The sequence below is a fragment of the Cyprinus carpio genome, unplaced genomic scaffold (assembly GCF_018340385.1).
Source record: "Cyprinus carpio isolate SPL01 unplaced genomic scaffold, ASM1834038v1 S000006677, whole genome shotgun sequence".
In the NCBI taxonomy this organism is placed as follows: Eukaryota; Metazoa; Chordata; class Actinopteri; order Cypriniformes; family Cyprinidae; genus Cyprinus; species Cyprinus carpio.
The window spans coordinates 1-11,324 of record NW_024879295.1 but is presented as its reverse complement, the minus strand read 5'-3'; the positions used below and the strand labels follow the sequence as shown (position 1 = coordinate 11,324).

At 43.3% G+C, this 11,324-nt stretch overlaps 1 long non-coding RNA gene across 1 annotated transcript; it reads right to left on the bottom strand.

The window, feature by feature from the left end:
* Positions 1 to 8,085: 8,085 nt before the first annotated feature.
* Positions 8,086 to 8,924, bottom strand: LOC109048079. The gene is made up of 4 exons (XR_006159717.1): positions 8,846 to 8,924; positions 8,707 to 8,760; positions 8,563 to 8,622; positions 8,086 to 8,483 (listed from the first exon to the last, which is right to left on the bottom strand). It is a non-coding gene; the product is annotated as an uncharacterized LOC109048079 (long non-coding RNA).
* Between the last annotated feature and the right edge of the window lie 2,400 nt (positions 8,925 to 11,324).

The following is an 11,324-nucleotide window of genomic DNA, read 5'->3' as shown; positions in this document are numbered from 1 at the left end:
CCAGACTTCGAGGCACTTGCACGTTTAGAGTAGCTAAGGGTGGACAAAATCCTTTTCTATGGGCATTCGGTGATGGAAAAAGGATTCCTCGCTGCAATCCTAGAGCTGCAGTCTTACTAGCAGGGTTGGATCGGATGTCTTCCGTGCCATGATCCGGGATTTCGTCCGGAGATTCTTCGGAAAGGATTTGTAGCAAAATGTCCGAAGTATCCATGACCAGGAAGCAGCAAGTAAGAAGTGAAAAGAATGACATGAGCTTAACTCTCATGCTGTTTAAAAAACTGTATCGCAATGTTGCGAGCCGTTTTTGAGCATACTTACCGAGCCGTAGTGCCACTTATATATGTCCCGTATCTAATAGGAGATAGGTGGTTATTGGAGCGATTTGACAGCTGACCGCATCAGCTGTTCACAGCCTTGCATCCAACACATATCTAAAACAACACAAATCACCACAAAAGTGTGGTCTAGATTATATTAGGCACACTTAAAAGTTTGAAGAAGAAGAAGGAAAAAAAAACCTTTGTCCCCGTAACGTTTTAACCAATTTAACATTTCACGAGTTCACACTTACATATAATTAGCTGAAGTATAAAATGCATATTTGGCGTGCTGTCCGGGGAAGGGCTCTGAGCTGGGGATGGCGGTGTGGCCCGAACCTAGAGTACCCCCCCCCCCACATAAGTGTAAAATGAACTCTAAGTGGAGGAGATGGGGTGAGGGGGGATGCTGATAAACCATCAATGGACAGGGGTAAGTCAGCTGTATATTTACCCTAGTGTTGATTATCTTAAGTGAGCTCCACCTGTGCTAATTAGGCTAAGTATCTGACGTGCTCCTCCCGAACCTTGTTAATGAAACATCATTTCACGAGTTCACACTTACATATAATTAGCTGAAGTATAAAATGCATATTTGGCGTGCTGTCAGGGGGGGGGCCTCCGAGCTCGGGAATGGCCCGAACCTAGAGTACCCCCCAAAAAAGCAATAGCAAGAGGACAGCCGCCAGACTAAGGACCCCCCACAATAGCATTGAGATCTGGCGGGGCTGATATTTGGAAAGTCAGCTGGTTGGGCAGGCCGGAAGAGCCTACGTACTCCTGAGGGAGTGACTTATACATTTGGAAAGGTAGGCCCTACCGGCTGCTGGTATCGAACTACGTGATTTGTGGCACCCGGTCAGGAGGGCTCGAGCCGTTGCTCAACCGGAGCACCTCACTGCATTGGAACGGATGAGCCCTACCGGCCGAAGAAGGAGGAGCAGCGGATTGGATAGCCCAACCAGAAGGGCCCCGAGTTGCCTCGACTGGAATAGGTCACAGCGTTGGCGTACGGGCCCTACTGGCTGATGAGCCCCTGCTAATCAGTGGGCAACCAGGGCAGATAACTGACCGAGAGGGCCCATGAAGCCTCCGACTGGAGATCAATACTCACAACGTCAGATGGATAAGACCTGTTTGTGGGCAGCAAGTAAAGAAACCTGACCGGGAGCACTCTCGCCGACATCTGACACGAGCACAATACTCAACGGCATCAGACGGGTAAGCCTCGCCGGCCGGGAGAGCGGAAAAAGGAAAAGGAAAACCCGACTGCGCAGGCTCTCGCCGCATTCGATGGGAGATCAGGACTCAGGGCATCGAACGGGTAAGCCTCACCAGGTGGGGGGAAAAGATTTGGACAGCGTTTGGCAGGAGGTCGAAACTCTTAACGTCGTACGGCTGAGCATCACCATCAGTCAAACAGGAACGAAAAGTTAGGTGGCCGTGAGACTCTCACCGACGTCCGATGGGAGCTCAATACTCAAGGCATCGAACGGGTAAGCCTCTCAGACCGTAGCATGGAGAAAGTAAAGTTAGGTGGCCGTGAGACTCTCACAGACGTCCGATGGGAGCTCAATACTCAAGGCATCGAATGGGTAAGCCTCTCCGGATGTAGAAAGGAAAAGGTAAGGTTGTCTAGCCGAGAGGCTCTCGCCGACGTCCGATGGGAGCTCAATACTCAAGGCACAGAACGGATAAGCCTCTCCCGGACGTAAGACGGAAAGGTAAAGTTGTGTTGTCATGAGGCTCTCGCCGGCGTACGATGGGAGCTCAATACTCAAGGCATCGAACGGGTAAGCCTCGCTGACTGTAGGAGGAAAAGGTAAGGGTGTGTGGCCGGGAGGCTCTTGTCGACGTCCAAAGGGAGCTCTATACTCACGGTATCGGACGGGTGAGCCTTTGATGACCATAGGATGAAAGAAGTAAGTTGTCAGCCCGGGAGACTCTCGTCGACATCCGACGGGAGCTCAATACTCGCAGCATCGAACTGATAAGCCTCGCCGGCTGTAGAAAGGAAAAGTAAAGTTGTCTAGACGGAGGCTCTTGCCGACGTCTGATGGGAGGAAAAGACTCGCGCCATCAAACGGGTAAGCCTCTCCGAATGTAAGACGGAAAGATAAAGTTGGCTGGCCGGTATTTGGCCAGACGGTGAAGAGGTGTAGATTTTTTTTTTTTTTTTTTTACTTTAGCGGTGACCAATGAGGGTTTGGTGCGCTTGTTTAATGTGAAATTGGTTGGTTCTGATGTAGCTTTGGTATGCTTCTGATGACCATCTTCCTAGCGTTTGGATCTGCTGTTTTGAGAGACCTTTTTGGGCTGCTGATGTTGCTGCCCCAATGCGAAAAGAGTGGCTAGAGAAATTCCCTGCTGGGATACCTGATAATTGCAGGACGGATTTTAGATGCTTTTGGAACCAGAAACGAGTGATGGGTTTTTTGGAGTCGTCTAAAAATAGTGGTTCGTGGGGGAATTGAGTCTGAGAATTTCTAAGGCGGAGGTACTCGAAGATGGACTAGTATGGTTGGATTGGAGAAGAGAGCTTAAAGATGTAGATAAAATGACCTTTCTTGGCTTGGTTTGTTTTGCTTTGTTTGATTAGGAATGAGATTGTTTCCCTATCAAGTATGGTTAGGTCTGAGATGGTGGGGTTGATTTTTTTTTTTTTTTTTTTTTTTGATCGAATTTAGAAAAGATGGTTAGTTCTGAGCATCTAAGAAAACCGAAAAAAGCTAGAATAAACATGGCGTCGAGAGTACGGGCTGTACTGAGCGGTTGGTAACGAGTGCGGAGCGTGTGAATACATTTTGTGAGGATGTCTAGTGTTATGGGTTGCCTGGAGTCAGGATGGGTGGGATCGCTGGATTCCCCTAATCAGAAGGGAGGTTTGAGAATTACTAATTTCGGGTGAGGGAGCACCGAACATCAGTTTGTGAAAAAACTGGACACCGCTCAGATAACCTTTGATGGACCCAATCTGGAGACCTTTAACGCTGCTGAGATAGGATATGAATGAGGTGATTGTAAGTAGGGAAAAATCGGGGAACAGTATGTTGTATGATAGGTGGAATGCTCTAAAGCATCTCCACGCTGTCACGTATGACTGGAGGGTTCTAGGAGCAACTGCTTGGAGGATAGTGTCTAGTGATGCCTCGAGGAGGGGTTTAAATGGGTGGGTTATGGGAATATTAATTCTGAATAGTGAGGTGCTGGAGTGGGGAATTTGTCCGCCTCTGGAACCAGCAACCTGAATTTCTGGAACAGAAAGCGAGACAGAGTCAGCAATTTGATTTTCTGAACCTGGAATATGTTTAGCAATCATTATGAATTGGTCGCATGCTGCTATCCACGTTAAGCGTCTAAGGAGAGGCATGAGGTCAGGAGAATGAGTGCGGCCTTTGTTAATACACTGGACGGCTGCTTCGTTGTCGCAGTGTACTATGATACTTTTAGAAGCCTATTTGTTTCCCCACAGAGAGGCTGCTACCACCAGGGGGTAGAGCTCAAAGAAGGCTGAGGACAGAGGGGAGCCCTGCAGCTGGGGGGCCCATGGAGCCGCAAACCAACGACCTTGGTAAACCCTCCGTAGCCAATTGAGGGGGCTGCGTCAGTAAATAATTGGATGTCGACGGGAGACGGAATTTGGTTGCTGTAAAATAGGGAAAGGCAATTCCACTGTTTAAGGAACATTATCCATAATTTAAGTTCGTTGCGGCATGCGTTAGATAGGGAAATGCGTTCCTCGAGCCCATGTACGGATGACACGAGTGAGAAAAGATGCGAGATGAAAGGGCGGCCCTGGGGAATGATGCGCATGGCGAAATTTAAGTGCCCGAGCTGAGAAAGGAGTTCGCGTTTAGAACAACTTGGGCTGTTGAGGAGGGTAGACGCGACGAGGATTATTCTATCAATCTTTTCCTTAGGCAGAGAAAGTTGAAATTTGAGTCTAAGATGATACCTAGGAATTCGATGGATGTAGCAGGGCTCATTGTTTTTTCCTGAGCGATAGGGATGCCAAGCTCGGAAAAAACTTTTTGGACTGTGAGAATGTGGGCGGCTGGGATTGCGTTGGGAGGTGAGATGACCAGGAAGTCATCTAAGAGGTGAATAAGGTGGGGAATTGCATAATTCTTCGACAAAATCCAGCAAACAGCTTCCTGCAGCGTGTCGAAGATTTTTGGGCTGCTTTTGCATCCGACGGTTAACCGAACGGTGAAATAGGATTTCCCGAGCCATCGTATCCCACATAAATGCTATGAATCTGGATGCATAGGCATAACTCTGAAATCTGAGGTGATGTCGACTTTTGCCAGCCAAGTGCTAAGACCCATGACATATATAAGGTTTTTTTTTTTTTTTTTTAATTAGCCACACCAGTGGCTAATGCAAAACTGAGAAGTCGGGGCATCGAAAGGGCTGATCGTTAATGGGTATGGACCGGTATGATAGCATTAAGCCAAAAATATCGCTGTTTTACAGTATGGGTTTTTTTTTTTTTTAGTTATATAATTCATGTACATATCATTTCATATCATTTAGTTATATAACAATAATCATACACCTAATCTGATTTAATAACCCAATTTGAAGCAAAACCAGAATGATTCTCACAAGCTTTGTGAAATTATAACACGTAAACTTCTTATTAGACAGTCAGCTCCCCTCAAAACACGTTCATATAAACACCCAAATCAGTATTGGGGATTTTCCTCCAATAGTTCGTGCATCACGTACAGCAAGTCAAATTATTATTATTTTTTATTTTTTACATCAAGAGGTCTCAGATGAAAAATGGCAACTTTTGATGTCCACATTCAAGGATTTGCCGTAGCACCGCTGTTGTAAAGAATTGTTTAAAAATTCAAGATTAAGTGTATTTGAATTAGACACAGAAATATAGATAGAGGCTCCTGCGGGAGCAGACACTGCAGCGGCAGTGGAGAAATAGATAGAGGCTTCTGCGGGAGCAGACAATGCAGCGGCAGTGGAGAAAATAGGGAAAAGCTCCTGAGGGAGCGAGAACTGCAGCAGGTTTTTTTTTTTTTTTTTTAAGAACGTGCAAAGGTTATTAGGTTTAAAAACACGTGCATTTCCTCTTAATCACGCGAATAAAAAAAAAAAAAAGTATTGAAAAACTAGCCGATGCGCACGTTGGGTAGACTTGGAGAGAGGTGCCTAGTAATACTCACGTCATGTGAATTAGGTTGCGCTTGTTGATTGTTTCTTAGTGGTAAACCTTATTTTTAGCTGTACAAAACAGTTGGTTTAGCTGCTTGATATTGACAATTGATGTGTCCTATCATATTATTTTAATCTGTTCTCTTAATTAAGAACACTCTAGTTTGTACTGCAAACAGTTTTACTGTACGTTGTTATTCTCCTCGTTATTTACCCATAGCGGCTAATGAAATGGAAGTCTCACCCATAGGCTCACCTCGGCATTGAGGAAAAATGTGGATAATCGATAGTCGTTTAGGTACATAGCTGAAATAATTTTCTCGCAAATCAATCTTTTTCATCCGTTTATCTGAGTGAAGTGTAATTTAAAATACAGGAAAAAATACTCGCGAAATTAAGAAAATCTTAGAAATTTCTTTGTATTCTGCGCCGTTTGCGACGAGGCTGAAAATAATATAAAGATCCTTGTGTCACAATGTCTTTAGCAACTTTCAGCAACGAATGACACCTTTTAGCGACTTACCTAAAAATGTATTTGCAACACTTACTGTGCCGCTAGCGCGAGAGCTTGAGGCCCGGCTGCACGATGACGCTGCGGCCGGATAAGCCACGGTAAAAGGTTGAGTTGAAGCGGGAAGCCAGTGGGGCTTTGCTGCGGTGAGATTGGCGGCGCGGCCCAGGCTCGTTGGCAGCCAGCCGCTGCGAGCCCGCGCTTAAGGACATCCGTTTTTATGTGCCCCGGGGCAATGGAGGTTTCGAGCGAGGCCTTGCGAATTTTGCCCGATATATTGGCCGCCCTGTTGTTGTGGATTTAGGAGTGAGGTTTGGCGGATTGCTGGGAGACTAATAACTTAGATCGTACAGATCCGCTTTGTTTACCTTCGCAAGGACGGAGCGTCGGAATTAATCGCCGTTTGCCTTGGGATTACGTGCGGTCCACTTCCGATTGGAGGAATTGTAGGCACAGCCTAAAGATAAAAGGACACCGGGGGAATAAATGGACGTGACGCCGGTAGATGCGAGGTTAAGCCTCGGCGTCGTGGGAAGCGTGTGGCTGGTCGAGCAGAGCAGCGGCTGTAATAGAGCTCGGAGCTCGCGGCGGTGTCTGGCGGAGAAGAAGTTATTCTGGGCCCGGCAGATTGGCCAGAGAACTGAAAAATCCCCAATATAGACCTCGTCTTCTAAATGAGGAACGCAGAGTCTGCCATATAATGGCAAAAGGTGCAGACCGAATGCTGATAAACCGTCAATGGACAGGGGTAAGTCAGCTGTATTTATACCCTAGTGTTGATTATCTTAAGTGAGCTCCACCTGTGCTAATTAGGCTAAGTATCTGACGTGCTCCTCCCGAACCTTGTTAATGAAACATCATAAATACAAAATTGGGGTGGAAATCGCGGTTCACATCACCGTCCGGGGGAACATTGACCAGACCGAAAGGACACTTTACCGTTGGCGATAAAAAGGGCAGGGGCGATCCTCCGCTTTAAGACCTTTTTAAGGCCTACAGAAAACCTGCAGATCAGGAGTGTTCAAATTCGGTTCTGGAGGCCACTTTCCTGCAGAGTTTAACTCCAACTTGACTCAACACACGTCTTTCTAGTATTCATAGTAAGACCTTGATTAGCTGGTTCAGGTGTGCTTAATTAGGGTAGGAGCTAAAATAAAGTGGCCCTCCAGAAGCAGGATTGGACACCCCTGCCCCCACACACCCAGACCCCCTGATTCTCAAACCTGTCCTGGAGTACCCCTAGCCCTGCACATTCAGAAACACCCAATTACATAACACTTGATTCAACTTTTCAGGGCTGCGTTTCCCAAAAGCTTCGTAATAAGCTTAGAAGTTTGTAAAAACGTTCGTACGAGTGATCTTAATATTACGGTCTGTTTCTCAAAAGTATCGTAACTTAAGTAGCACTTGAAAATCATCGTACATCTACGAGTGTTCTGGAGTAATCGTAAAGCCCTAAATGCATCGTAAGCAGACAGACTTATGCGGTCACCTGCAGGACAATCGGCAGATTACACCTTTAACTTGATTCAAGTGCAATGTAATCTGTTAAGGATTTGATTGTACCTTATTGTACACTTTACTATTCGTTTTTTGTTGTTGATGCTTTTTATATATATCAATTAACTAATTTATATATATATATATATATATATATATATATATATATATATATATATAAACTAATTAAAAGGGGCAGAAAAATAGAAATACACATCTAAATTAAATGACTGAACAAAAAAAATTAACCCTAACTCTAACCCTAGTACTATAATATATATTTATATAAAGTATATTATTATGTATAATATAATATAATATAATATAATATAATAATATTGTATTAAAATAATATTGTTTAATTATGATATCTGAGTTGTCTGTAGCAGCATTAGGTTAACATTTCAATAAATGAGCGTGTACTACTATCATGAGCTATTCTAAAAGGTGACATTTCAGCACTTGACAAACAGATAGCGACTCCTAAGTAGCACTTAAAGCAAGGCTAGGTGCATTTGTGTTAAGTGCATTTTTGGGAAACGCACGTGAAACAATAAAATGAGTCGTAGAAAACAATCTTAAGCGCTAAGATCAATCGTTATTGCGAAACCCGGCCCAGCTCGTTAGTAGAGACTGCAAGACATACATTTGGTGTCTGATAAGGGAGACATACTAATTGTGCAGGGCCAGGGGTCCTCCAGGACAGGTTTGAGAACCCCTGCTGTATATACTATACAGCTTATCCATATGTATTTATTTATTTGTTACCATCTTTGTCCTTTTTTCTGGAGTGTCTAATGTTTTGTCAAGCTGTTTATTTTGTTCAATGGTTTGACAGGGTCCATTTTCTAGAACCCCCTCCTCTGCTTCAACCTATGGAACAGCCACAGCAGCCAGAATTTTCCGTTGCATAGCAAGGATATCTTGCTGGTTCTCACAGAGTTCTTGCAACTTCTGTAAGACTTTTGTGCGGTAGTCTAAGGAAAAAATAAATATTATATAGAGTCAGTTCCTTAAATGTGTATGCATGATTGTGACTAAGAACTGTTTGCTTACTCTTTGTGGCTTCATCAGATGAGGACTCTGGCTCTCTTAACAGATGTGACACTGCTGAAACTTAAAAACAAAATATCTATGTTTCAAAATGTAAATATTACATACAAGTTTATGAATATATCACAATTAAATATTGTTACACACCTTGTTGGGGTGGTGACACATTCTGCAGTGAGAACTGTGGCAATGATGCCTCTGCTGTAAATATATTTATTTATTTTAAATAGAGCTGCAATTACAAATAGACATTAAACATTTATTAAAATAAGAAACTTCCTCCTACAGAATAAATCCGGAGAACTTGGCTTTTCTCGATTGTCTGTGGATTGGAAAGAAAATATATTACTTTAAGTCTATATTGGATTGTAAACTGGTTAAATCTGTAAACTTTCAATACTTAAAGCACTCCCAGATACTGAAAGTGATTTTTGTTTATCACTTGTAGTTGTCTTTCCCTCTTTATTACTTTATATTTGCCTGTATGCCAAATTAAATCATAAAATCATTTCACACCCATAACATTTTTGTATTTTTGCCTCTTTAATGTAAGTTAGTTTAGCTGGAGGATTAAGTGATTCTTGGATTCTTAACTGCAAATGTGAATATAGTTTCCCCATGCCTAATAACACATGTGACCAAGATGACTACATATCCAAAATAATGACACAAATAATACTTAAAGTGAAAATTAAGTAACTTAAAGTAATAGATGGCAGGGAAAAAACTCTGTGGAGGCGGCAGTGGAGGGTGACACAAAATCTAATAAATCAAAGTAAGCATAGTAATATAATACTCCAGGGTTGCCAACTCTCACGCATCTGGCGTGACACTCACGCTTTCAGCATCAATCTCACGCTCTCACGCACACGCAAGAAATGTCACGCCAAAATCCATTTTTCTCCCCTCTCAATCCGGTAATTTTCTGTTGATGACTAGACCACAGCGTATTAATGACAGGAGATGAGTTTAAGGACCAAAGCTGTTACATCTCCCTACAACGTTCTCACTGCAGTATTCTCTGATCGTTGATTGACTAAAAACCTTGCACCTGATACGTCAGTTGCGTGTGAGAAGTTCAGAGAGAGTTCGGAGCATAGGTTCAGGTTCGGAGTCGGAGTCGGCACGTGTGAAAGTTTGGAAGACAATCAAGGAAAGCAAAATGGTGACCCTTGTCACTGCAAACGTACTTGCCTAATCAGTCTGTGTGCCGAGACTAAGTTACAGACTTATGTTGTCTGACGTGCGTTATGATGTGGGCTAGCTAAATTGCTCAATAAAAATAGTCTTATGTAGGGTCCGAAATTAACACCCGCCAAGCACCAAATGTGGGTAGATTTTCCGTTTGGCGAGTAAATCTCAAAATGCTATCCGCCACACTGGCGGGTTAATGTTCATACCAAAATATGAAATTGTCAGCGCGCACGAGCAGAGAGAGAGAGCCCCGGCCGCGCGCGCACTTAATATTCAGAGCGGCCAAAGCGTCAAGCTTCCCCGTACTTTTTGACAAGCGTCTTTGACAAAGCGACCAGAGCTTCTTTGCAGCTCAAGTCGGCAGCGGTGTGTACGTACAGTTAACGCTCTATTTGTTGACGGCGCTGAGGAAAAAGGATATGTGAAGCTCCTGCCACTGGAAGAAGCGGTCGCCATCCATTTGTGGCCGCGCACCCATCAAAGCCGCGCAGAACGTCTTCAGCACTCGCGGATCCTGCACACTCCGCCGCTGGCCAGGCTGCTTCTGCTTTACACGCCATGGCCGTTATTTTCTCGAGAAAATTAGTTTTCTCATAGCCTTTGCAACGCAATACTCGTTCCCTTATCTCTCAGGGAACCGAGGTTACGTAAGTAACCGAGTATGTTCTGCCTTCCCTTACACACGAGTCAGGTAACAAAACTGACAAAAATAAAAATTTCACCCCAATGATAGTAATATTTCATACAAACAATTTAATTCTTGATATCAACAATTTAATTGTCACTAGTAACGACACGTATTCTTGATATCAAAAATGACGTCATCACTCGCAGAAATGCGTTTATCATATCAAAAATGAAATTACAACTAGTAATACACATACTTCTTGATATCAGTAACTTAATTCTTACATGTTAAAATTACATTTTCACTAGTAAAAAATTTTAAGATATCATGAATTCCTTTTTGGATATGTGCATAGTAATGAATTCCTTTTTGGATATGTGCATAATTTAATGACGAGTGCAACCCTTTATGAATGTTTATTTTGGCAGAGGCTATTTAACTCCGCCTACCAACGTGTGGTAGTGTTACTCAACAATACAAAAAGATTCCTACTCATTATCAGATTCTGTGGTGCAGATGGTAGCGTACTCAACTGCTGCTTTTGACGCGACGGACCCGGGTTCGATTCCGCCTTCTCCGAGCTCTTTCTTCCTGTATTCACATCCCGTGTCACATGGGAAGGCATATATTTTTCCTATAAAACTGACGAAATTATCGAAAAGTGAAAAGAATATGTGGATAATTAAATGTGTAGTGTAGGGTAGGGTTGTAGCGGCGGCGGTCCACTTTAATAATTTTTAAATAAAAAATGTAATTTACCCCCACAATGTTTTATTGTAGCCTATACTGTTTTGAATGTGCCTACTACATAAGGAGGGCAGAGGTTGGCCCTATTGCACAAGTAGTACGAACAGCAATCAAACTACTTACGGAAGAAAATACTCATATTAATTCAAATAGTGTAAAGAATATATTGCTAATTAAAATATGCTATTTTCACCTT